Raw genomic sequence first — 27,265 nt, 5'->3', positions numbered from 1 at the left:
GCTGGTGGCTTGGCACTGGAAATGTGTGTATTTCTATTCTGCTGTGATCAGGTAGACATGGTCAGCGCATTCTGAGTTGGAGCCTACTTGAAGTCTGAAAAACTGGAGGTGGAGAGGGAAAGGCATTGGATATGATGGATGTAAGAAAATGACTATAATGATGGATATTGGAATTGATGCTGAGTGACAAGGGGTGAAAGACAGGAAAATTGATAGGAACAAAGGATTCACAGAGTGAATAGCTACAGATGCTGATAGCATGAGAACCAGGTGCTTAAATCAGGAATTTGAAAGCAATTATTGTTAATGTCGAGGCCTAGGTTATGACTCTGGGAAGTAAGATCAAATCAAGAAAAGAGAGAGAAAGATTGTTATTGACTGTGAAAGCTACTATAAGAATGATGGCAGGGCAGTGGCTCAAATCCCCATCACTGGAGAGGAGAGACCCAAGGCTTCCCCATAACTGCAAGAAATAAAAACATGTTTGCTTCCAGGTTGCCTGACAGTAGTCATCTGATCTTCATTTTCTTGTTTTCATTTTTAAAAAAAAAAATGTTCCAATGCTGGTCTGTAGTATTTGACAAGATTTTACATTTACTTGCTCTATGTAATGTTGATCTGTATATTTTATCTTAAATCAATATGTGTACTACTTTGCTCTTAAGAAAACCATGAATTTCCTAAAACTGCACCTGTTTTGAAATATATTTTTTTCTTTCCCTTCAATTGATCAGTGTTTAATTTGATCATCATATGCTTTCAGAGCTGGTGTCTAAAGCGTCTTCTTATACAAACTAGAAAAATCATGGGGGTTTTTGTTAACTATTTTTTTTTATTGAAGTATAGTTAATTTACAATGTTGTATTACTTTCAGGTATAGAGCAAAGTGACTCAGATAAATATACATATATATATATGTATATATATATATATATATATACACACACACACACACATACTCAACATATCCTTTTTCAGATCCTCTTCCATGGGCTGCTTCTTAAAAACCTTTAGATTTTTGAAAAACCTTTAGAGCTAATATAGTTTATTGATCTTTGTAAATTATTATGGTACAGATAAATGTGTACAAAAAATGTTTTTTGTAATGATTCTACCAATGAAATACGTTTAATAATGAACAGATTAAATAGAAAATTCTGAGTACAGAACAGTAAATGCAAATGTGCTCTATTGTTGTATTTATTTGATAGTGTTTATCACATGCCGGCTATATGCTTAGAACTGTGCTTTCCCTGGGTGATACACAGATTTGGAGTATTTTTGCTTTCAAGTATAGCAATGAAGCTAAAAATATAAGACAAACACATATAAAAAGTTATAAAATATTTTTAAAATTGTGGGTGAGGTATTTATTTATTTGTTTGTCTTTGACTGTGACGGGTCTCCGTCGCTGCGTGGGCTTTGCCCTAGTTGCAGCGAGCGGTGCCTCCTCTGGTTGCATTGTGTGGGCTTCTCATTGCAGTGGCCTCTGCTTACGGAGCATGGGCTCTAGAACTCACTGGCTTCAGTAGTCTCTGGACTCTGGAGCACTGGCTTAGTAGTTGTGGCACACGGGCTTCGTTGCTCCGAGGCATGTGGGATCTTCGCAGATCAGGGATAGAACCTATGTCTCCTGCATTGGCAGGCGGATTCTTTGCCACTAAGCCACCACCAGGGAAGACCTGTCAGTGTCTAGTCAATATATTATAAAATTCCAAATGGTTTGTAACAATAAACATGTTCCTTAAAATTGATTGTGTTTATAACTGTAGATTCTCTTTTGCTGCAGTAACTTCTCGTGTTCTTTAAGTTCCACAAAGATTGAAGATTATATTATTGCTTTCAAAGGAAATTTTGAGTATCATGATTTAGGATATTGGTAATTTTTAAGTAATAAAACAGGATTATTTTGCTTTTAATCATTTTTGTTATTACGTTTAATGTAGAAAAGTAGGAGGAGAGACATTTCTGAGCTCCCAGTATGGGCAAAGCTACTGCAGGGTATTTTGCATATGTCCGAATCATATGAAGGTACTAAAAAAGTATTTAAAAATATTTATCTTACATAAAATCTAAAAAAATCTGGATCATTTACATTGACTCATGTGTTAGGATAGCATGCCTTTATTTTTACTTAGAGTCTACATTTATATAGCTTTAAAATTACATAGCTCTGTATAACAAGAGTATTATTGGGAAGGAAGGAGTACATTATAAAATGCTTTGTTAATTGGTATTTTTCCAGTGCTGCATAGCACTGCAGAATTTCTCAATATTATTCGTGTCCCTGTGATCTGCAACAATAGTTTCTGATAACACAATGTGGAAAATGACCTATATAACTAATCAGTTTCCAAAGTATATTTTGGGAAAATATTTTATGAAACTAATGATGAAATTATCATCTGTGAAAAAAGAGGAAATTAAAACACCTTTAGGAAAGGTCAAGAAGATGGAAAAGGATTATCTGCTAAGACTAGTGAACTTTATATTCATTTAGTCAGAGAAGAAAAGAATTAGATCATAGTGACATGAGTTGAACTTTTTCCGTGTATCAAAATTAAAATGAGAATTATTTGATTGATAATTTTAAAATTTATTTCTTTTTTAGCCATATATAGATTGAAAGTTAAAAAAAAAAGGGATAGGGTCATGATTTTACTCTTTTTTCATTTCTAGAACAGGAGCTATGTTAGGGGCAGTGAATGCCTGTTTTAACTGGGTCTGGGTAAGTGATATAGCTAATAGCAAGGAAAGGGAGGAGCCTGGAGTCAGCAAGGATCAGAAAGCCTTATAGATGTAACATGCCCAGGAGGGGAGCCAGTTGTAGCCAGTGTAGCTACACCACATGGGTACATAGTCTTCCAGCAGGGCAGAGAAAGCAAGTACGTAGTGTAAGTAGAGGTCTGCAGTTCCAACTCGGAAGGAAAGGGGTGGTCGTGTGACACCAGACTGATAGATCAGCTAGGCTTGAAGCAAGTCTGTTTGGATCCTGGATCCTTTGAGTCACAAAAATGGTGGTTGAAACGGGAGATCAAGGAGGAACAAAGCTCATAAACTCTTTGTGTAAGATTTGGGGAATTACTGCTGAAGGTTTTAGTGACGGCTGGATACCTCTGCAAGTGTGGATACTTGTCTGCCTGCCTTCTTCTCTGCTCCCTCATTTGTATTCTAGTCTTGCCTGTAAGTTATTTTGAGTTCTTTTCTCTAAAGCTTAATTTTCTCCTTAATGTTTTACTTTGTAACTCTTCTCAAGACACATATGTACTCATCCATCTTTTTAATAACCCCAGATTCTATTCTAAGCATTAATTCGTTGGTTGATGTCTGCTTAGTCCCTTTGAAGCTGTTATTTGTTCAGTTTTTAGGGTACTGAAGGCTATAATGGGAAAAATAAAAATGGACTAACCCTTTACATACTAAGTTAGAAGACAAGCTCTTAATAGGTGGGGTTTTGTAACATGATGTTATAGTGTGTAATGTGTCTTTCATGTTTGTTATTAGAATTCATTGTTATTAATATGTGAAATCACATTGAATATTTTAAATGTGGTATTTTAATAGTTTTAAGTAAGCTTTCCATTATAAAATGATTCATGCACATTGTGAAAAGTTTAAAAAACTCAAAATGGAGTAAAGGTACAGATTTTATTTGAGGATAACACTGCAGTTAGAGATTGTTGCTATATTTGGGAAGATTTCCTTCTTAGATTTATTTATATGACTATATAATTATTTGTGCACATTTTTATTTTTCTTTGTGTTTTATACTTTGTACATTTAATATTATATCGAGTATTTTTATATCACTAAATATTTTAGAACATTTTTTCTAATGGTTATATAAGTAGATACACTGGGAATTATTTAATATTATAATTTTATTTAAGTTTTTTCCTTAATTAATTGAGCCCTTCAGTTGATTCCATTTTCTCAGGTTGAAAAAAAAATGACATGTCATACTTTCTTGTACATAAATCATTGGGTCTACTTGAGGCTGCCTGGAGCGAAGTTTTGAGAATGACTTTAGAAACATTCGCAAACTCACTGAGAAAATCTGTCATAATTAATTACTGATAAGAGCCACAGGCAGGATGTATGAAACAGGAACTCCTGGGGTATCACCCTGTACAGGGTTTGTGTGGAATGGGAAATTAACAAATAGAATATTCTGGAGGGAGTAAATGGGGAGAACTTGTTTAGTGTTCAGAGCAACTGAACCAAATATGGTAGAAACAGTCAAAATAAACCGGAATTATAGCAGGACAAGGAAACACTGCTAAGTAGAATCTGTTAAATTTCTTTAAATTTTATATTTCAATAAAATATGTATTACAGATTTCTTTAAAATGCTTATGTGGAACTTATTTCATCAGATATGTAATTAAATGATGACTTTTCTTTCTTTTTTTAAAAAATTAATATACTCATTTTAATTGGAGACTAATTGCTTTAAAATATTGTGGTGGTTTTGCCATACATTGACTGTGAATCAGCCACGGGTGTACATGTGTCCCCCATCCCGAACCCCCTCCCACCTCCCTCCCCCTCCCATCCCTCTGGGTTGTCCCAGAGCTCCCGCTTTGAGTGCCCTGTTTCATGCATCAGACTTGCACTGGTCTATGATGACTTTTCTTTAGTGATTATTTTGTGAATATCTTTATTTATGACCAAAGAAACTGAAACTTAAAAAAACTATTTAGTTTGCTTGCTTGCTTAGTCTTGCTCAGTCATGTCCAACTCTGTGAGACCCCAGGGACTGTAGCCCACCAGGCTTCTCTGTCCATGGGATTCTTCATGCAAGGATACTAGAGTGGGTTGCCATTTCCTCTTCCAAGGAATCTTCCCGACTCAGGGATTGAACCAATGTCTCCTGTGTTTCCTGCATTGCAGGCAGATTCTTGACCCTCTGAGCCATCTGGGAACCACATAGGAAATTGCTATAGAATTGAAATGAGCAATTAGCTTGTTTTTCTCTGTGACCAAAGTCTTCCTGAGGTCAAGTTAAATGTTGCCTGTGCCTGTGTTGCTTTTATTTAACTCAGAAAAGGGAGGTGGGTCATTTCACATCAACTTGATCTGTGATATATTTTTGGAATCTGGAGGAATCATTAATGAGACTCCAAACAGACAGATTGACAAAGGTCCATATTGTCAAAGCTGTGGTTTTTCTAGTTGTCATATACAGATGTAAGAGTTGGACTTCAAAGAAGGTTGAGCATTGAAGAATTGGTGCTTTCGAATTGTGATGCTGGAGGAGACTCTTGAGAGTCCCTTGGATAGCCAGAAGATCAAGCCAGTCAATCCCTAAAGGAAATCTACCGTGAAATATTCATTGGAAGGACTGATGCCGAACCTGAAACTCCAATATTTGGCCTTCTGATGTGAACAGGCGACCTCACTGGAAAAGACCTTGATGCTGAGAAAGATTGAGGGCGAGAGGAAAAGGGGGTGGTAGAGGGTGAGATGGTTAGATAGCACCACTGACTCAGTGGACATGAGTTTAAGCAAACTCCAGGAGATAGTGGAGGACAGAGTAATCTGGCATGCTACAGTCCATGGGGTTGCGAAGAATTGGTTGAACAACAAGAAGAAAACAGACACACTTCAGTGAATTGATGTAGCTCAGTGTTAGTATCTGTAGTGAAAATGTGGGGTGATGGGAGTCCCAGGGGTTAAATACCATAACATCACTTTCCTGGAACATTCCTGTTTTTCAGAGTCAGTGGTTTGCACTGACATTATCTATGGTGTGCATCAGCGACACAGGTAAACATACCCCAGGCAGCCCATCGATCATGTTCAAGTTGCTGTCACTCGGCTGCAGTCATTGAAGGAATGTGCAGGTTCATGCCCTGGGCTCTAAGTGAGCCTGCTGTCTAGTGGCTGCCGGGGAAAAGTGAAGACCAGCCTTCTCCTTTTTCACTAATGGCAGGTTTTGACTTTCACATTCTACTTATGGCCTCCGGGACCACTTGCTTAATAAATAGGAGAAAGAAGGACCTAGTATCAATGTGACCAAAACAAACAAGCAAAAATCACTTTGGACAAGTAATCTTCAATATTTCTGTAGCAAATACTGACTAGTTCTATTCACCAAGTCAATAGATTTTTTAAAAATTTCGTTGGAGTACAGTTGCTTTACAATGTTGTATTAGTTTCTGCTGTATGGCAAGGTGAATCAGTTTTACATGTACATGTATCTCGTCGCTTTTGAATTTCCTTTCCATTTAGGTCACCACAGAGCACTAAGAGTTTCCTGTGCTATACAATCAGTTCTCAGTAGTAATCTGTTTTATACAAGTCAATAGATTTAGTTATCTGGGATGTATTTTTCAGCTTACTCCTCCTGGAGGAAAAAGTTATGTTCAGAATTTAAAGTTAGATTACAGAAAAGTCAATTTAAGGTTGTTCCATAGTTGTTGGCAAGTCCAAGCAATTCCATGAGCAGTTGAACATGGTTGTCTCTTATGTTCTGAGTAGCAGGATTCCGAGGTATCAGCCAGACTAAGTTGCTTCAGTCATATCCAACTCTTTGAGACCCCATGGACTGTAAACCCACTGGGCTCCTCTGTTCATGGAATTCTCCAGGCAAGAATATTGGAGTGGGTTGACATTCCCTTCTCCAGGGGATCATCCCGACCCAGGGATCGAAACACCATCTCTTGTGTCTTCCTCATTGGCAGATGGATTGTTTACCACTGGCACCTTCTGGGCAATCCACCAAGGGTCTTTAAATCTTTGAGTGGATTGGAAGCCTCTGCAGAACAGTTGTAGGCCTTCTGGCCAGCACTCATACCCACCACCTCTACAACAGAGAAGCCTTCCACCCAAACAAAAGATCAGCTTTGAACCTAACCCCTTAGCTAACACAGGCGCTTTTAGGAAATAATACCATTCACTCCAACTACTGGCCAGAGACCCACAGTTGCCTGTTATAGACCAGTTGGAAGCCAGAGGCAGTTTATGCTTAAATTAAATAATCTAGAATGTAAATTCTCTAATTTGGGAGCTCTGCTGAGGTCAGGAACAGCACCTCAGTCCTCCACAGTAATACTTTCCAAGAGTGTGGCTTTCATAATGCTGAAGAATTGATGCTTTTAAACTGTGGTGTTGGAAAAGACTCTTGAGAGTCCCTTGGAATGCAGGGAGATCTAACCAGTCCATGCAAAAGGAAATCAGTCCTGAATATTCATTGGAAGGACTCCTGCTGAAGCTGAAACTCCAATACTTTGGCCACCTGATGTGAAGAACTGACTCATTGGAAAAGACCCTGATGCTGGGAAAGATTGAGGACGGGAAGAGGAGGGATGACAGAGGATGAGATGGTGGGATGGCATCACCAACTCAATGGACATGAGTTTGATTAAACTCCTGGAGGTGGTGATGGACAGGGAGGCCTGGCATGCTGCATGGGGTCGCAAAGAGTCAGACACGACTGAGTGAGATGGACTGAACTGAATGAGATTACTCCACCATTAGGGGGAGTTGTTATTGTTGTTGTTTAGTGGCCTAGTCATGCCCAACTCTTTGTGACCCCATGCAGTGTAGCCCACCAGGCTCCTCTGTCCATGGGATTTCCCAGGCAAGAATACTGGAGTGGGTTGCCATCTCCTTCTCCAGGGTCTCGTGCATCAGCCAGCAGGTTCTTTACCATTCAGTCACCAGAGAAACCCTTAGGGAGAATAGAAATAAGAAATTACTACCCTGGGAACTTTTCTGGATTGTATGGAAGACTGATATTGAAAGCCTTTAGCATACTGTTGTCATATGATTTAACAGAAGTGAAATATTTTAATATTAGAGGTATAATACTATTATTGTAGGAATAATAGTTAAAATGCTTATTTTCTGAAAAATATCTAAGTTTACGGATTAATTTATGGGATGGCTAAATTTATGGTTGTGATCAGGTCTTCTCTTTCCTGTGTCCCCAGCACCCAGGTGAATGCCACACCCAGAGAATATGTTTAATTTATTTGTGTTGAGGATGTGTACTCATGAATAAACTTATGGTGTTTTCCTGTTCTGTTGTAGTGCAAAAGTGAATGCTTCATCTAATTGTGATGGAAGCCATTAGTTTAGTTGTGTGGCCCAGGGATCTCGTCTGCATTGTTAGGTTGATCATGTCTTTCCATCCTTTTTTGAATGGTTGTGTTGCATCTGTGTCTTCCCCTGTGGACTACCTGCATATTGTTTCAGAATTAGTCCATTTACTTTGATGAATCCCAGGCCCCCACATTGCAGTTTCCTCTATAAACAGCCCAAACTGAAATTCATTTAACCAGGTGGAGTGAGCTATTTTCAATTTGAAGTGAGGCATGTTAACTGAAACATAACCTCCGCTCATGAAATATATAGGTGATTGTCTTTTTTCTGGGCTTCCCTGGTAACTCGGACAGTAGTTGGCCTCCAATGCGAGACACTCGGATTCAACCTCTGAGTCAGGAAAATCCCCTGGAGAAGGGAATGGCTACCCACTTCAATATTCTGGCCTAGAGAATTCCATGGACAGAGGAGCCTGGAGGGCTTAGTCCATGGGGTTGCAGAGTGTCAGACAGAAATCTTTTTTCTTGAACTAAACTTGTGTGCCTTAAATTTCATCTAAAATTTTAAAAGCCATCAACTCCCCTGTTAGAACATGAATCAGCAGCTTCACTCATAAAAAACAGAAACACCGAATCCCTTTTGTTTCTATGCAGTTATACCAAGTTCCTCATATTTGTTGAGTGTCTTTTTTAGCCATTTTTAACTGTTCTTTGAAAACATACTTTTCCCAGAGGATAGAGTGATCCAACTATTATAATCATTTGCTGGTATCATATTTCCGTTCTGTTTAGGAGGTTTTCCACCATTTCACACCTGATGGAACTCAATATGGTCATATTAAAATCTTGTGATTATTACAGATTTTGATGTATGTTGTTCTGTATGTTTATTTTGAATGTTTGTTTAATGATGGTATGCCATATGTATTGCATATGTGTGGGGCTTTTTGTTTCTGTTTTTGGCTTTTTAATGTATTTGCATAAGATACATCATATCTTTTTAAAAATTAAATTAAAAAATTTAATTGAAATATTGTTGATTTTGTTTATTGTTGAAATATTGTGTTAATTTTAGATATACAGCTAAGTGATTCAGTTTTATATATATATGTGTGTGTGTGTATGTATATATATCTAGTATATCTGATTTACATATGCTATGTATATCAGTTATATGTATGTCTTTTTCTAGATACATATTCTTTTTCAGATTCTTTTCCCTTATGGCTTATTACAAAACATTGAGTATAGCTCCCTGTGCTATACAGTAGGTCCCTATTGTTTATCTATTTTATATATAATGGCATGTGGTCAGTTGCTCACTCGTATCTGACTCTTCGTGGCCCCATGGCCCCTGTAGCCCAGCAGGCTCCTCTGTCCATGGGACTTTCCAGAGTGGAAATGCTAGAGTGGGTTGCCATTCCCTAATCCTAAGAATTTTCCTAACCTGGGCATCAAACCTGTCATAATTGCATCTCCTGAATTGTCAGGCAGATTCTTTACTACTCTCGCCAACTGGGAAGCCCATATATGGTAGTGTGGGCTTATCCTAACAAAGCTCCTAATTTATCCCTCGTTTCATCGTGAGCTTCTTTATATGGACTTTTCTGGACACATAAGACTCTTACTGGTCCACAACTTTATAGAAGAATAATTTCAGTCTTATCTATGGGTTACAGGAAATATTCTTCTTGTGAAAACGTTCTAAGGATTCCTTATAAGAAATGAAGCAGTAATAATCCTAAGTGCTGTTTTTGCAAATCCTTTATTATGTCTCCAGCTCATGTGAAGGTTTATTTTTCAGCATTTTCTCAGGAGAAAACTCTGCAAGTGAAGATGGCCTTAAAACACTTCACAGAAACATAAAATTGGAATATACTTTCTTGTCAACTTCAGAAGTGAACAGGTTGTTCTTGTGAGAAATGTGGACCCTATATAAATGTTGCCTCATGGTGAATTAAGACAGGTGACAATATATTGACCCTTAAAAAGGGTCTACAACATTATTTCCCCTCTCTCTGACCCTCTTCTGATGTGAGTCTAACACTCTCTCCCACTGCTAAATAGGCTCAATATTCCCTGTCCTTCACTCTATTTGCACTCGAGACTGGTGGAAGTGACACTGACTTCTAGGACTGGTACATTAAGCGTGGTACACCTTCTCATTGGTTCTCTTGGGATCCTCATTCTTAGAAAGCAGTCACCATAAAGTAAATGTGGCTGTGTGCAGAAGTGCTCAGTCCCTGAGCTCGTAGCCATGTCCGAACTACTGGCCGACATCAGTGTCAACTTGCCGGCCTTTCCAATGAGCCATCTACTGTTCAGCCCCCTGTCAAGGGGCCCAGACTGCAGTCTGATACTTGGACACTGATGACCAAGATAAGCCGCTGTGGTTTCAAGCCAGGTTCGGCTGGTTTGCCACACAGCAGTAGATAACCAATTCAGACATTTTCCTGTGCTTGTAAAAAAATCATTGTATTAGACTATCTGTATACTTTTCTCTGCTTCTAAGTCTTACATTTCTATACATCCTGAGGTATCTTTAAAAGATCAGCTTATTGAAATATAACTCACAAGCCACACATTTCACCCATTTCAGTGGTTTTGTATATTCACAGGGTTGTACAACCATTGCCACCATTTAATTTTGAAACACTTTTGTCCCCTAAAAAATAATTCCTATACCATTAACAGTCACTACCCATTCTCCGCAAACCTCATGGCCCTAGGAAACAATATATTTTCTATCTTTATGGATTTTCCTATTCTGGCCATTTCATATAAATGAAATCCTAAATATATCATCATTTGTGAATGGCTGCTTTCACAATTCATAGTGTTTCAAGGTTCACCCATATTGTAGTATATATCATTATTTACTCCTTTTTATTTCCAAATAATATTCCACTCTGTGGATATGTTTCATTTCACTTCCCATTCATCTGTTGATAAACTTATAGATTGTTTCTACTTTTTGGCTATTGGGGATAATGTTGATATGAGTAGCTGTATATAAGCTTTGTCTAGACATATATTTTTGTTTCTCTTGGATAAATAACTAAAAAGGGAAATTGTTGGGTCACCTGATAACTCTAAGGTCAACATTTTGAGAAACTGCCAAACTGTATTGCAAAGAGGCTGTATCTACTGGAGTTCCCAGTTCTTCACATTCTGCCATCACTTGTTCTTGTCCGTCTTATTTATTTGAGTCATCCTCATGGGCTGAGGCAACTTTCCAAAATGATCTGCTAGACCAGAACCTGAGGATACACACCAGACAATCCCAGGGCAGATCAATAATACATTTTTAAGTGTTTAAGTATTATATTAAAATATTAAAAAAATATTTAGCAGTATAGTTATACAGTAGACAAAAATAAGTTCCCAAACATGAATTGGTATAAGCCCCGGTATATCTGGGGCTGCATACCCAGTCCTGTAAAGAGCCCAGAAGCCAAGTCATATTAGTTTCAGAAAGAAGAACCAATGATGTCTGGCTTGCAGACTATGGTCAGAGGGTGGGAGGGATAGGGTAAGATGGGAAGAAGGACTGTAAGAGCTGGCATCATGACTTCTATGGTGGCCCAGTGGCTAAGACTCCAAGCTCCCATATTAGCGGGCCCAGGTTTGATCCCTGGTCAGGGAACTAGATCCCACATTCTGTAACTAAGATTGTGTGTGCCACAACTAGAAGATTCTACATGCTGGGACTAAAGATCTTATATGTTGCAACAAAGATCGAAGATGCCACATACTGAAACTTAAGGCCTGGCACATCCAAATAAAAATAATGAAAAAAAATCAAAAACAAAACAGAGCTGCCATCAAATATTTGCTATGGAAAAGTGGGAGGAAATGCCTACTGAATAGGTTTTGTACATCTAAGAAAGCTAGAAAAAAGGGTCAACATCTGGAGGAGGCACATTTTGGTTTTTTTGTGACATGGTTCTTACTTGCAAACTTAGGCAACTTTAAGCTGAAAAGGAATATCTCAAAGACAGAGGTGACTCATGAAATATGTGGAAGATCCCAGTAGTCAGATTTGGGACTCATATTGCTAAGGATGATGGCCAGTTTCCTTGCAAGTCTACCTTGGGGATGGTTTCAAAAGGCGGTGATTTTTAGAAAATAGAAGGAATGTTCTCAGGGGTGTTGGCAAATGACAAATTTAGGAAAGTATCAAAAAGTACAACTCGTTATTACTGCCTTCTCAGGGAATCCATCAGCAAGCAAAAATCAATGGCAGCCCTTTTGACAAATGGGTGGCAGCATTGTTTTTCAATCACTCAGTCGTATCTGACTCTTTACGACCCCATGGAATGCAGCACGCCAGGCTTTCCCATCCTTCACCATCTCATGGAGCTTGCGCAAACTCATGTCCATTGAATCAATGATGCCATCCGACCATCTCATCCTCTGTCATCCCCTTCGTCTCCTGCCTTCAGTCTTTCCCAGCATCAGGGTATTTTCCAATAAGTCAGCTTTTTCCATCAGGTAGCCAAAGTATTGGAGCTTCAGCTTAAACGTCAGTCCTTCCAATGAATATTGAGGGTTGATTTCCTTTAGGATTGACTAGTTTGATCTTGCTATCCAAGGGACTCTCAAGAGTCTTCTCCAACACCACAGTTCAAAAGCATCAATTCTTCAGCAATCAGCCTTTTTTATGGTCCAGCTCTCACATCGATTCATGACTACTGGAAAAACCATAGCTTTGACTAGATGGGCCTATGTTAGCAAAGCAATGTCTCTTTTAATATGCTGTCTAGGTTAGTCATAACTTTTCTTCCAAGGAGGAAGTGTCTTTTAATTTCATAGCTTCAGTCACCATCTGCAGTGATTTTGGAGCCCAAGAAAATAAAGCTTGTCACTGTTTCCATTGTTTGCCCATCTATTTGCCATGAAGTGATGGGATCAGATGCCATGATCTTAAAGATCATAAAGATCATGGATCATAAAGAAAGCTGAGCGCCGAAGAATTGATGCTTTTGAACTGTAGTGTTGAAGACTCTTGAGAGTCCCTTGGACACAAGGAAATCAAGCCAGCCAATCCTAAAGGAAGTCAGTCCTGAATATTCATCAAAAGGACTGATGCTGAAGCTGAAACTCCAATACTTTGGCCTCCTCATGGGAAGAACTGACTCTTTGGAAAAGACACTGATGCTGGGAAAGATTGAAGGCCAGAGGAGAAGGGGATAACAGTGGATGAGATGGTTGGATGGCATCACTGACTCTATGGACATGAGTTTGTGCAAGCTCTGGAAGTTGGTGATGGACTGGGAAGCCTGTTGTGCTGCAGTCCATGGGGTTGCAAAGAGTTGGACATGACTAAGACTGAACTGAACTGAGCTATAATGATCTGAAGGCTTCTCCATATATTAATCATTTTTGAAATCTGACTTTCAATTTGTTAGTAAATAAATTCTTATCACTGTTCCATCACTGAAGATAAGTATTATGAATAATTTTTGAATATTGGGCAAGTTTGAATATATGTACATTTGTCATACGTGCTAAGAAACATTTCCCACTGGTCTCAAGTATTCTTAACTTTTACATACTTGGCATCTCGCAATAGACCAGTTATTATTGTGTAGCATTAGAAAATATTGCCTTCATAGCAAGTCCAGTAAAGATTTAGCTAAGACATTTGATGAACTTTGATAATTAAGAGGAAAGGCAGTTGTCATAACTAGGCTGGAAATGTTTCTGCTGCTTTCAAGGACAAGTTAAAATTTCAGAGTTTCTATCATGGCACAGAGTGAGTGAGTAGTGGCTCCAGGAGGTGAAGTATGTCATTTCTTAAAAAATAATTTTGCTTATTTTTGGCTGTGCTGAGCCTTTGTTGTTGTGAGGCTTTTCTGTAGTTGCAGTGAGTGGGGCTACTCTTTGTTGGGGCGTGTGGGCTTCTTATTGTGGTGGCTTATCGTGTCTTGTCTTGTTGAGGAGCAGGGGCTCCAGGGCACACGATCTTCAGTAGTTGTGCCTTGCGGACTCGGTAGTTCTGGCTCCTGGGCTCTAGAGCACAGACTCAATAGTTGTGGTACATGGACATAGTTGCTCCAAGGCATGTGGAATCTTCCTGGATCAGGTATCAAACCCATGTCTCCTGCACTGGCAGGCAGATTCTTTACCACTGAGCCACCTGGGAAGCCCACACCATCTTGTTTTAAGGATTTACTCGTTGTAATTGGTATGGGATTTGGCCCCATATTTGACATGGTGAAAGAACGTGAGATACTTGGCACCAGTAGATTTGCTTCACATTCTTCCATCATTTGCTTATTGAATAGCTCTGGTCAAGATACGTAACAAATCTCCAAAACCAAGTTTGATTACCTAGTAAAATGGGGACCATCTTCTATCAGAATTATGATGAAATGTATGCAAGTTATAACATAGCTTGTACAAATACATGTTAGTTTATTATGATCTCATGGAAATGTATAGTCTTAATTAGTGTATATGGACTTAGTGAATTGCTCTCCACCAGCCTTTCTTAGGTAATTAAACATACATGCCCTCTCAAACTTTAAATGAGTTCCTGAAACCCAAAAGTAAGTCTGGAGTTTCTTTAGTTACTTAAGAAATTGAGAGAGAGGAGGATATTTGGCTAAGAAAATATATATTAAATTAGCTTTTAGAGTTTTACTTATTGCCAGATTATTACATGAGATGGTCTATAAATAAAATGCTGAAAAGAGAGTGTAGGAAGTGTTTTGAAGCTCCTTGATTACACTTAACTATGTTAAATTTTAACTTTCTGGTAGAATATGTAGATCATCTTTTCTCTCACTTTTCTAAGTCCAACTCTTCATAAAAAAATAAAGAAACATGTGTCTAGAACCCCTGATAATTAGGTCCTTTGTATTGCCATGACTTAAAATTCTCTGAAACCACAGGCCTGTGAAGTCCCAGCACAGCCAGTGTCTGACATCACAGGGTCTGGGGAAAATCATGAAGACAAAGTTATGTTCTTCATCTTGGTCTGCACGTGGAGTGGTTGTTGTATTTAAGAGATGAGGGAGATCTTTCCTACAAAAGTGCGAGTTCAGCCAAAGATACTTGGAAGAATGTTAGGCCCTAAGGCTGGACTTCCCTGGTGACTCAGATGGTAAAGAATCTGCCTGCAGTGCAGGAGACGTGAGTTTGATCCCTGGGTCAGGAAGATCCTCTGGAGAAGGAAATGGCAACCCACTCCAGTATTGTTGCCTTGGAAATCCCATGAACAGAGGAGCCTGGCAGGCTACAGTCCATTGGATCATAAAGAGTCGGACACAACTGAGCAACTGAAGACTTTCAGGGTTTGCATAAATCTTAGTCCGATAGGGATTCTCACAAAATGAAATCAGGAACCCCAGGTAGTCCTACTTAAATATCAAGGACATTAGCAATATTTGAATTATACTGTGGGAAGTGCTCCAGTCTTCCTTCCTCTGTTTCCTGTATGAAGGTCCTTTCGTAATACCTGGCATGTAGAGGCTGCTCTTTGCTCAGTGGTTACAATGAAGAAAATTGGCCTTATTTTGTTAGTTAATAATTTGAGTAGCAGCAGTAATAGATTTCATTCTTAACCACCAAGGTTGAATTGATTGTATAAAATCCATTCCAAGAGTTCTGATGTCTTATCCCTATTGGACTGTTCTATAGAAGTAAATGAAATTAATCCACCTATTTCATTCAAATTGTTGGAATACTTACAGTGATAATAGCTAAGTTTAGTGAAATATATCTTATTCCTTTTCCAAAAATTTTTATTTGATAGCAAAATTCTTGGTATCAAGACTCCTGTATTTTCTGTTTTCATAACAGATGATTTCATTTTTTGGTAGAATGCATGAATGAATAATTAAGTTAATAACAACTGTTAGGAATTATATGTAGAAAGAAAATAGTAGATGAAATTAATAGTTTTAGATAGAGCTAAGAATTATGAGGTCATGATGTGACTATGTCATTAGCAGTACTAATTTTAGTTTTAAAATAATGGAAGCAGATTAAGTCATCTTCCTTATTCACAATAATGTGATATATCTGGGTATTTGCTTGAATTTTTCCTTTTTGATAATATACACATGAAGAATGAATGAGAAATTTCATTTTCATCTTGTAACTTCCTTCATTTGTGATTCCATCACTTAAACTACTTAGCTGTGTGCCTAATTAAATCCTAATGTATTGGTAGGATTTACATTTTTTTTGAGCATTATGACTTTATAATGACACAGTGCCACTGCAGGCCTGGTAGGAAGGAATTCAAAAGTTTCCTGCTGGAGACGAGCCAGCTTAGAGATGTCTGATTGGTTCACCCTAAGCCCCCACTTGGTGTACAATTCTAGTTACCCAGTATCTGAGTTGGCTCAGAGGGTAGATGGTCTCTGAGTGCCAATTTGAACTATTATGGGCATGTTAGCACATTTCTCTGAGTCTTTTTGTCCCAGCAGTATATACTGCATAGGATTTGATTATCTAACATATAAAGTTTAGGATAATTGGAGGATTTGTTTTGAGCCATAAAGAAATCCAGAATACTTGGTTATCCAAATTTTGGAAAAATTCAGTGAGACGTCCCAGTATCTTTCCAATAAATTATTTTTTGATGTTTGATTTTTGTCTTTTTTTTTCTTTCTTTCTTAAACCAGTTCAAACTGAGCTTCAGTTGCATGCATGTGTGCTAAGTCGCTTCACTTGTGTCCAACTCTTTGTGACCCCTATGGACCATAGCCCGCCAGGCTCCTCTGTCCATGGGATTCTCCAGGCAAGGGTACTGGAGTATCCTAACCCCTCCTCCAGAGGATCTTCCCAACCCGGGGATGGAACTCCTGTCTCTTAAGTCTCCTACATTGACAAGCGGATTCTTTACCACCAGTGTCATCTGGGAAGCCTAAAACCAAACGAATGTGAGAGAGTCAATTCCTAGGCAGGTTGATAAGAAGTCCAGGGTCCCCAAGGAGGAGAAGGAGATCTGGGGCTCTCTAGGAGGAGATAGGGGTCTGGAGTTCTCAAGGAGGAGAAAAGGACAAACTTTTTTTGTTTTTTTCTTTAAGTCCAGAGCTGATGATGATTACACAACACAACTCAGCTTAAACTCTGTCCTAATGGTTATGTAACAGCAATGTATCCTGCTTGAGAACAGTTTCTCCTTCTTGAGAACCTTCTGACTAATCCTGTCATCTTAAAATGTTTATTATGGGAGTGGGTCTAGTAAAATCTTTCTATTGTTAGTTCTAATCCTGTTATCTCAAAATGTAAATTGTGGGAGTGGGTTTAGTAAGGCCTTTACAACCTTGAGACATTCTTTTGATTTACTGTAATAACCAATTTAAAAAGTATATAACTCCCTTGCTAAGACTAGCAAGGGGGTCAATCTCTGTCCCCCTTCTGATGTCTGTGTCAGAAACGTTCTCTGTCCTTTTTCACTTTAATAAAACTCTGCTACACAAAAGCTCTTGAGTGATCAAGCCTGGTCCCTGGTCTCAAAACTAAATCTTCTTCAGAGATCATGAATCTGATACCATTCACTGAAAGCTATCAAGTTCTATCTTGATAAATCATGTACTTGAAAATTGATGGGTAAGCTTTTCAAAGGCAGACCCATCACTTTTCCGTCTTTATTTTAAGACATATAAAATATTCTTTAAAAAAGCTATTAATGAGTTGAAGCATTGTAGACTATTGACTCCTGGCAAGACCTCTAAGAACTGAATTTCCAGTAAAGAAGCAGGATAAGAAATCTGCTATCCACATGCAGCTATGATTTAGACAGTATTTTGTAGTTGGTTAAAGGATCTCTTCCTTGAGTAGAAAGACTTGTTTGACTAAGAGGAGAGTTTGGGAAGTAAATATTAAGTCAATTATTTGTGAATATTTGTAAAAAAAAAAAAAGAAAGTCATCACAAAGTGCCAATCACAATTCATTAAGGAGGAATTTTAAAAACTGCCTTTTAATTTTTTTTTCCCTTTTCCAAAAATAGATTACCCCCATACAGTTAAGAGCAGTGACAGTTTGAACATGTAATGCTTTCTGAGTTCAATAAAGCCTTTGATAGTCTCTTGTGATATTCTTATGTAAAATGAGGAAATGAAGAGTTTATGCATGCCAGTATAGTTCAGATCTTCACTGGCCGTGAAATGAAGTCTTGCCCAGTGAGTACTGGATATTAAATTTTTAAATCTTTAAAAAATTCCGTCTGCCTGGGTTTATGGCAACAGAGGGATATTCAATCTAAGTCAAAAAAAAAAATCCTTCTCCCAAAAGCTTAAGATATTTTATTTTTACATAGCTATTGTTGTTGCTTCTTACATGATAATCATAATAATGTAATCAGTTAAGGATTATGTACCATAGTACAGAGAACTTTTCACTCTTTAGCTTTCTGAATCTATACAACTTATTTGGGAGGAAGCTTGCTTTATCCATGTGTTGAAGACAAGACTGTGATAGATTTTGCAACTTGCTCAGATTGTATTAAATTTCAGAGTGGATTCCAATCTAAATTTTCTTGCCTTGAGAGCAAGTTCACATCCACAGTGCTCTATAATGTACTTAAATTAAATAAGCAATTAGAGAAACAGGTGTCAGGCTCTGTAACGTTACCTGAATAGAATTTCAGGTAATAATTAGAAAATTACAGCAATGTTCATTTAAAAAAAAATTTTTTTAAGTCATCATTCCTAAGAAAATGAAAACATTTAAAGATTTGTTGAAGCATTTGTTTCTCTCTCTGGAAGATGGATGCCAGTGCATTTTTGTAGGGGTTTCCTTTTTTCATTGCCTACCAGTTTTAGCACCACAGGAACCCTCTTACTTAAGATTTGTTCACTTTGTTTTCAGATAAAATCACAAGAAAAGTCTTTCAAGTTTTCTTTAAAAATAAATTAAGACATCATTCATGCAAACATATATTCTCTGTATAACAAAATTAAATAGAGGGAGTAAATTGAACAATTAAACTATCAATTAGCTTGCTCTTAGACCTACAGTTTGGTCACAGACCTGACCTGTTTAATGTTTAAGTGGGTGTAACTTGAAAGCAGAGATATTTTGCCAACAAAGGTCCGTCTAGTCAAAGCTATGGTTTTCCCAGTAGTCATGTATGGATGTGAGAGTTGGACTATAAAGAAGGCTGAGTGCTGAAGAATTGATGCTTTTGAACTGTGGTGTTGGAGAAGACACTTGAGAGTCCCTTGGACTGCAAGGAGATCCAACCAGTCCATCCTAAAGGAAATTAGTCCTGAATGTTCATTAAAAGGACTGATGCTGAAGCTAAAGCTCCAATCCTTTGGCCACGTGATGCGAAGAACTGACTCATTGGAAAAGACCCTGATGCTGGGAAAGACTGAAGGCAGGAGACAGGATGAGATGGTTGGATGGCATCACTGACTCGATCGGCATAAGTTTGAGTGAGCTCCGGGAGTTGGTGATGGACAGGGAAGACTGGTGTGCTGTAGTTCATGAGGTTAAAAAGGGTCAGAAACAACTGAGCGACTGAGTGAACTGAACTGATATCCTCAGGGTGCTTCCTGGGTCCCCTCTTCAGGAGTAGGTCGAAATGGCCAGTTTAGTTTTTTTGATTGTGCTTTTCAGACCACTTTAGTATTCAGATCCATCACAAATTTTCTTCTAATTTTTGCCCTAGGAAAGATGCAAAATTGTCACTCTGTGTTAAACTTTATTTCTCCCTATTTGATTGGAACTGTTTTCAGATATTCTAATGATACTGTGGCTGTTGGTATAGAGGGCTTATATTTCTGATGAAAATACTAGAAAAAGAACCCTCCTGGATACATGCATATTTGGACATCTAAGTGCTTGTATGTTTTATCTACATGGTAACCATCTCTCCAAGAAGTAAATAATTTTTAACTCAGCCTTCCTAATAATAGCGTAAATAGCAAACGGTGTTGGAGAGATATCCCGTTCGTGTTCTTTTTCTTCATTCTGAAATAAGAAAATAAGATACTGACTATAATTACTATTTCTGCATGTCATATTCAATATTATTTTTCACAGAAAGATATAAAATATCTAAAGTTCACATTCCTTTCTTCTTTTAATCTAATTTGCAGCTGTGTATATATACCTCTTCTGCAGTGACTGAGATGATACCTTTATTTTTATTTATCTTCAGCCTGATTTCAGGCTCGTATAGAAGGAATTATTATGAAATAATCTTACTTTCATACACTGCTTCAGTACCATTTCCTCATTTTCACTACTGCATATAATTAATCAAAAGTTAACTTTATAGAACTTTTCTTCTCAAACCAGTATATTTGGATTTATTTGTTTTGAACCTACACTAAGTCATTAAATATGACAGCTGTGGGAAGTTACTAAGCTCTAGTTACTGGAACGAATGACTGCTTAGTGTTATTTTATTGGTTGCTATATAGAAAAATAATGCTTTTATCTCTAGTTTTTAAAAATATTAAATTTTACCCATTTACTCAACACCATCAGAAAATGAGTTTAAAATAAATAAGAGAATTTATATTTAATTAGAGTTTGATCTTCTCAGCACTATAATGTATTTATTTAAATTATCTTATAAAATTATTTTTATCTTAACATCTATTTTCTTTAGTGAATTAAGAACACTGAAAGTATTTCAGATTTTTCTTGATGTCTGTGTGTTATTTGTAGGATCACTAAATTTACTGAATTTCACCCATCATTATTGAAACAAGGGCTGTAAAACTTTGACGAGACAGATCTGTGCCCCACGACAAACTCAGAGAGTTGCTTTGTTGAATGTATTCTGGAAAGCTGTTCTTTTCTTTTCTTTTTTTGAATCATCTCCCACTTTAGCATTAAAAATGTTGTGAAAACATTTAGCTCTGTAAGCTCAGGGACCCTGAAACTTTCTGAAGTGGTAATTGTAGAATGAAAGGTTAAAGCAATTTTCTTCCAGCTGATTTAATAAAATTGATAGTTTGTATGGATACAGTTCTTTACAGATGACTGACTGCTTCTGCAAACATTGATGTGATTTTGTGCTCCTGATGTGGTCAATGGAGAAAGCGTAGCTCATTTCACTCCACAGGTAAAGAAACTGGGCAATACAGGGCTTAAGTATCTTCTCCAAAATTACATCAATTAGTTCAGATCCTAGGCTAGAGATCAGTGCTTGAATTCCTAGTCAGGACAATGTTAACTGAAAATCACTGAGGACTTACTCTGGGCCAGGCACTGTGCCACACACATTATCTTATTAAACCTCCCCAGTTACAAGCATATACAATTGCAATGGCCATCTGACAGATGAGGTTTAATGAGGTAAGATAATTTGCCTAATCCCATGTGGCTAATATGTAGCAATGCATGAATGCCCACGAGGTAAGTTATCCATAACTAAAAGTGTTGTAATGCATATTTTATTGCCTTATTTAACCCCTCTCTCTTTCAGTTTCCTCACCTGTTCATATATTGATTGTTCATTATCTACCTCATAAGAGATTGTGAGAATTTCAAAGTTAATCTGTAGAGAACTTAAAACAGTTCATGATATGTAGTAAACAGACCAGAAATGTGAGATATTATTTTTATGTGATATTTGCCTCAGAATATCTACTTTCATTTTTAATTTAAAAGACAATAGTAGTACCAAAATGGGTTCAGTTCAGTTCAGTTCAGTCACTCAGTCATGTCTGACTCTTTGCCACCCCATGAATCACAGTATGCCAGGCCTCCCTGTCCATCACCAACTCCTGGAGTTTACTCAAACTCATGCCCACTGAGTCAGTGATGCCATCCAGCCATCTCATCCTCTGTCGTCCCCTTCTCCTCCTGCCCCCAATTCCTCCCAGCATCAGGGTCTTTCCCATTGAGTCAACTCTTCACATGAGGTGGCCAAAGTATTGGAGTTTCAGCTTCAGCATCAGTCCTTCCAATGAACATCCAGGACTGATCTCCTTTAGGATGGACTGGTTGGATCTCCTTGCAGTCCAAGGGACTCTCAAGAGTCTTCTCCAACACCACAGTTCAAAAGCATCAATTTTTCAGCACTCAGCTTTCTTCACAGTCCAACTCTCACATCCATACATGACCACTGGAAAAACCGTAGCCTTGACCAGACAGACCTTTGTTGGCAAAGTAATGTCTCTATTTTTTAATAGCTATCTAGATTGGTCATAACTTTCTTTCCAAGGAGTAAGCATCTTTTAATTTCATGGCTGCAGTCAGCATCTGCAGTGATTTTGGAGCCCCAAAAAATAAAGTCTGACACTGTCTCCCTATCTATTTCCCATGAGGTGATGGGACCAGATGCCTTGATTACAAAACCATTTAAAAAAAAAAGACAATAGTAAAATCTGAGTGTTTATGTAGTATAACTTGGTATTAAACCAATTGAAATGGACAAAACTACATTTCTGTTTGTAAGTGGCCAGTGATAAAAATGCTCTCCAGGTTAAAATTAGGACTATGCCAATTACATTATAAACATTATCATCAAATAGGACCAGTAGTTCACTTTGAGAACTAAGTCAATGAGAAAGACATTTGAATGTAAAGAGTAGCATCTGTATGGGTTACATGGAGTGACCGGGGATGAGAACTTGTTTGCCTTCATATGTTTAAAGTTAATTGCCAATGGATAAGATGGCACTGTATTTTGTTTTGCCATGGCAAAGAATAAAAGAGTAAGTTGGCAAAAACCTTACTGCTAATATCACATCCCTACCCTTCTTCTGTCCACTGACTATCAGCCCTTGTGGTAACCCACTGTCCCAAGCTCCAGCTGTGGTTGCTGAGAAGGGGAACAGCATAAGATACTTGCTGAAAACACTAATTACATAAAGTTAAAGTTTGTGGTTGATAGTCTTCAAATTCTCTCCCCACCCCCACAAGATCTGCCCTAGAGAATTTCCAGGGATAAACTGATGAAGTAGAAAGTTCAGACATCCTTCATGTTTCTTTTTCTATATGTGAGGTCAGTATGCAGAAAACAGGCTTCTTCACAACTATTTAATCTTTAACTCCACCTTTTTTTTAACTTCCAAGAAATATTTAGTTTAATCTATTTACACAACCTTGGTTTTGTATCTCAAACCTGGGAGATAAACCTGGGAGTTCTCAACTTTAGAACTGTTAAAAGATTTCATCCAGTTAAAATTAGACTTAATCCCTGTATCTCTTCAGATTTATTGAGCTGGAATTTTGAGAACAACTGAGGAGCTTTATAAGAAACATGCTGTACATTTACATCATATAGAAAAAGAAACAGAAAATTAGGTGTACACAGGGTCCTGAGAAAATTCATTCATTTGTTCATTCAACTATTAATATGTATAGACTTAACCAGTCAGCAAACATTTATTGTGATATTATATGCCAGCACTGGAAAGACAAGTGAGAATGTGTGCCTCTTTCAAGAAGTATATAATAGTATGCAATGACTGAAAACATTGTAGGATAAAAACTATAACAAATGTGCTATATGACATCATAGGAAGGGAAGTTGTTAAAAATAGCCTGGATAGATGAGAAGAGGGTTACCGTCTTGGAATCCAGGCCTTGAAGACTTTAGTAAAAGCCCAAAGTAAGGTAAGAAGTGGAACCAAGTCATTAAGATACCGTCCTAATTTGTATCGCCTCTGTTCACCACGTGGATCATATAGACTGGTTTTGCTTCTCTGTGGGGTTTGCTGAAATCAAAGAAATAATCCCAACAATACTATGTAAAGACGAGGCTTATTGCTTTTACTTAGTGAAGCCTTATGTGTGCCTGGTAGATAATGTTCCCCTAGAAGTAGAATTGGCTGACTATGAAAGTTTCTCCAAATAACCTCCTCTTCTTGTTTCTGTCTAGTCATTAAGGCTTCCGTGTCTGGTCTCCGGGATAGAACCAGTGTGGCACACTCCCACTGGCCATCCAAGGGCAAAATCTGTGGTCCCTAGAGAGCAAGCAATGGGCTTAAATTTGCCAACAGGCACTAGTAGGGTTGTTTGCTCTTGACACAGGAGGAATTCTGGGACCAGATGATGCACCAAGTGCAGGCATGAGGACCAGAGAGATGAGATTACCAAGGAAATCAGGGGGCTCAGGGCTTTTGTTTTACTTTTCTGGATCATCCTTTCCATCCTTCCAACAGGAGAGCTGGGCCATTTCCCTAGGGATCTGTAAGACAGTGTGTTCAATCACAAGGATTTGTCCTTTTGTTCTGTAGACAATGAACAAATCACAATAGAGGTGATGGTGATGATTATGGTGGTGGTAGTGTTTTAAAGAAAGGGAGTACTATAATCAGATTTTCCTTTGGGAAAAAAATGACCCCAGGGCCCTTACTGAGAAGCATATGATTGTTGCAAACTCCAGGAGAGAGAAAACAATCCCCTCTCCCAAGGAAGTAGCCTGGGGAGTGAGTGGGATGAGAGAGCTGAAGGTGATAGGATTTGGTCACTGGTTGGATGTTAACAGTCCCAGTCTGGAGGAGGGGTTAGTGCATCCTTTTAGCCTAAATCTCCAGGTGATTTAGGACATAGAGACAGAGCAAAGCTGTTCGAGATCCAAATTAATTGTTCTTGGCTCCCCAAAGCCTCCCCAGGGAACAATCATCTCTCTTTTGCCTCCACCCCTCTTGGGACCCACTGTACTTTCTAATTGGTATTTGCGTTATCTGTGTATATCTCTTCTCTCACTTGATTTAAAGATCCCTCTGGGTTTAGGTTAATTCTACAAGGAAGATGTTTCTATATTCCATGTATCACAGAATACACAACATTCATGGATTTTAAGTGAAACACTATAGGCGTTTTCCTGAGTAAGCTCCTCTTGGTTGTAATCTACCAATGTGATTTTTAGAGTATCTCTGCTTGATCTTATTTAAATGAGCATAATTTCTATTTTTTAAAAATACATAGATGGAAGTTTTACTGCAGAATGTTTTATCTTACAGAACATGAATTTAATATTAAAATATTGTTCTTTACAAAATCTGTTTATATTAACAAGACTCGATCTTATACTAATTGACAACGGCATTTGCGTTCTTTTCACATAATCTGAATACCATTTCAAAATGCTGGAAATGGTTCTGTCTGGGCTACTCGTTCTGCTTTCTGTATAAGTTTTAACTTTGAACATTGTTTTTGTAGCTCACTGCATGTTCTTTGTAAGCAGGAAGAAAAACAAAAATAACTCCAAAAGTGCTTGGCATTATTGTGTACCGTTTTGGAATGCAGTATTAGTTCATCATCTTATTTTATCTGACGTTTTGACAAGTGTCTTAACACATCAGAGAAAAGAGAAGCTTTTACATGATTAAATTATACAAAGAAACACAGACACACCATGTCATGGTGTAGCTGAGCATTTTCCCAGAGTAATCAAAGTAATCATTGAATAAAAGATAATTCCTGCCTATTTATAACTGGGAGTTAACTCTAGCTGCTGATGTCCTGAAAAAATGTAAAAACTCTTTGAAGTTTTGAGGTCTCTGCCAGACACTACTGATAGCCCAAGTTCCACCACCTTCTCCCCTTTTAACCTTTACAATCAAAATGGGAAAGCTGAATTTTATCTTCCAGAATCCTCTGTAGTGAGGCTGACATATATCTGAGAAATAAGAGCATAAACGTGCTGAGTTTTTTGAGACAGTTTTTGCTTTCCTATAATGGTCAGAGTACTGTCCTCGCCCATTATTCCTGCCTCAGCTGTGGACCGATGCCTGGAACTACAGAAGCAACTCATGGCTCTCAGTTGGCCAGCAGCATCCCCAGGATAGGAAAGCGTCAAGAAAGATAAAGCCTGTCAGTGGTGAAGAATCTGCCTGCCAAGGCGGGAGACATGGGTTCGATCCCTGATCCTGGAAGATCCCGTATGCTACTGAGTAACTAAACCCGAGCACCACAGGAGTCACAACTAGTGAGCCCGCAACTACTGAAGCCTGTGTGCCCTAAAGCCCATGCTCTGCAACTAGAGAGTAGCTCCTACTCACACAGCTGGAGAAAATCCCTCACACCAGCGAAGACCCAGCACAGCCAAAAATAAGTTCGTAAGTAATAATGAAAGAAAGACAGAGTGGGTCTTCAGCGTCCTTGAGCTGCAGCATGGAGTTCTGGACTAAACACCTCCAGCCTTATCGTGCAAGGAAAATAAACCTCTAGTTTTTAGACATTGCTATTCAGATTGTGCAGAAGAACATATCCCAGCAGATATATCAGTATGTAAATAAAAGAATCACAGTTAGTGTTATTATAATTATTAGAAGTACTAGGATCTCTCTAATGTCTGGAAAGAGCCATAATTAAACCCTTGCAGAAGGATGTAATCTTTTCTTACTTAAAGCTTTTCGCTGTAGGAGATTTTTCAGCCTCCTTTGGTAATGTTTAATGACTTTCCTTCTTTAAGAAGCTGGGGCACATTTTGTATTATTCTAGAAAAGAAATATAGCTGAGTACTCACCACTGCTTATTTTCACATTTTACCACTGATGAACCTACTCAGCTATTCCTTAGGTTAAAAAAAAAATCACCCTTTAAAACATATTTTTAATCATGTTAATGTAGTTCCTCTGAACCTATGTGAGTTATCATTTAATGTCCTAACTAGTGCCCTAGAATTAACAAAATAGAGAAACTTGCAGTTGGAAGTTCTTAGAAATATTTAACTCTATCATTTTCCATTTAAGATGTAGAAACAGAAGCTCCAAGAGGTTAATGAGAGTCTGACAGTGAGAGTTATGTACAATAAAGGCATTTGAAGACCTTCAAGGTTTTATGAAGCTTTTCTTCTTTCTTTTTTTAGGCAGAGTCCCTTTTTAATTTATAGACTTTGTTACCACAAATTATTGCCAATCTAAAATATTGGTTTAAAAAAATGTGATTTCCATAACAGAGAGAGTGGAAAGAGAACATTAAAATATCTATTTAAGATGAATCTAAAAACTGGAACTTTTAACATTTATTATGTGCTATGTCAGTCACATAACCTTTGTTCCCAGTTTTGAGCTATGGACCATATTTGAGGTAAAGATAAAAATGGAAGCAAAATTTTTCTGGACTTCTAAGGCTGGAAAGGTAAAGATACATTTTCCAGGCTGCTTTTCATTAGAATTCTGGATTTGTTTGAGGTTTTTTTTTTTTTTTTTACCAGTTGGATCACTTCCCTGAGACTCAGAAGGCAGAGGTGGGAGGTATCATTCTGCTTCTGAGTGGAGATGGGGGATTTTCTACAAGACCTCATTAGGCTTGTGCATATCAGGAGAAGAAGGGATCT

At 37.9% G+C, this 27,265-nt stretch overlaps 1 protein-coding gene across 6 annotated transcripts in view; it reads left to right on the top strand.

The window, feature by feature from the left end:
• CTNND2 (catenin delta 2) overlaps positions 1-27,265 on the top strand; it is a 1,048,486-nt gene that overhangs the window by 173,502 nt on the left and 847,719 nt on the right. The window contains exon 1 of one of the 6 annotated variants that reach the window (XM_070476496.1): positions 2,905-3,183. The exons of the other annotated variants lie outside the window; for them this stretch is intronic. The gene's annotated coding sequence lies outside the window, so the exon portion shown is untranslated. Of the gene's footprint in view, positions 1-2,904; positions 3,184-27,265 lie in introns of those variants that run through there. 6 annotated transcript variants of the gene reach the window in all.

The sequence above is a fragment of the Odocoileus virginianus genome, chromosome 14, assembly GCF_023699985.2.
Source record: "Odocoileus virginianus isolate 20LAN1187 ecotype Illinois chromosome 14, Ovbor_1.2, whole genome shotgun sequence".
In the NCBI taxonomy this organism is placed as follows: Eukaryota; Metazoa; Chordata; class Mammalia; order Artiodactyla; family Cervidae; genus Odocoileus; species Odocoileus virginianus.
The sequence above is the reverse complement of the archived record's forward strand: the minus strand, read 5'-3'. Positions and strand labels throughout refer to the sequence as shown.